The 1235-nt window shown below is 37.4% G+C and overlaps 1 protein-coding gene across 1 annotated transcript in view; it reads left to right on the top strand.

Moving 5' to 3' along the window:
- Positions 1–1235, top strand: part of LOC109948951 (NAD(P)H-quinone oxidoreductase subunit 2 B, chloroplastic) — a 16511-nt gene that overhangs the window by 4385 nt on the left and 10891 nt on the right. The window lies entirely within an intron of this gene.

Below are 1235 nucleotides of genomic sequence, written 5' to 3'. Positions count from 1 at the left end.
AATTGCCACATGCGTGAGCATGTGCCAAGTGGCTAGTTTACTAATTATGTTTGAAGTAATTCTGGTGTCTAGCCGTGTTGAACTATGAGGAAGATGTTGCTACCTACACAATAAAAGCAGCAACAGATCCAAGGGTTGCCAACCGTGTCATCGTTTACAGGCCACAAGGAAACATGGTGTCCTAGTTGAATTTGATTTCTTCTTGGGAGAAGAAGACAGGATGCACTCTTACAAGGAGCTATGTCCCAGAAGAACAAATACTCAAGCTCTCTGAGAGTAAGCAATTAATCTTTTCTTCTTTTTTTTTCGTGTTCAGCAATTAATTTTATATAAATTTTATTAAAATATTGCGTAATGGGTCCAAAAGGAAAGAAGTGAGAGATTTTTGGTAGGCCAATTTTGAACATATGGGGACATGATATAGTAATTATTTTTGGTGAAGAAGGTGAGATCATTCTCCAAAATTTTCTCCTTTGCCTTGGATGCCCACCGACGAAGTGCTTCATGCATCCATCCGTGGTAAAAGCCAAAGAAGCCTCCGACACAAATCAATGGCCAAAATGTGTCACTCATACATCACTTAATATGCATGAGACATTACCAGTCCTTTCTAGTTTTCTTTTGTGGTGAAATGCTTCTTGGTGGACCATGATGACAGAGAAATATGCTCAATTTGACTCCACATTATTTCCTGCATTATAATGACGTACCAATTTTATACGAGTGAAAGGTCACCACCATGGCCTGGTCATATAGCCACCAACTTTGGTCATATATAGTGAGCACGTGCAACGAAGTCTTGGGTGCGTTGAGATGACTAATAGGATGTGCCAAATCGAAGAATAATTTTTCCAAGACTAAAAGCCACCACCAACACAATGAACTAACCGAAGTCTCTAACGTCCTTTAAGTGATTATTGGAATTCTCATAGAGCAGTTGAGTTAGTTTTGCTAGTTTTAGTTCTTTAAGACTTTGGATCTTGAATGACTATTTTATTGACTCTAGGGAATGAATATTTTGTTTTATACAAGTGATATTGGAGAGCCGGGAATTGAACCTAAGATCTCAGATGCAATGATAACTATTCTTAACCACTTCAACTACAAGTCCCTTCAATTTGACAATAAATATGACTAAATCAATATTCTAGATTATGTAAATGATGGTGTATGCATGATTTACCTTGATTAGCTGATTTCCATAGTGCTGCTTCAAAGATCTTGACAATCTATAT

This window comes from Prunus persica, chromosome G4, assembly GCF_000346465.2.
Source record: "Prunus persica cultivar Lovell chromosome G4, Prunus_persica_NCBIv2, whole genome shotgun sequence".
Lineage (NCBI taxonomy): Eukaryota > Viridiplantae > Streptophyta > Magnoliopsida > Rosales > Rosaceae > Prunus > Prunus persica.
Note: the sequence above shows the minus strand (reverse complement) of the source record. Positions and strands in the feature narration are given on the sequence as shown.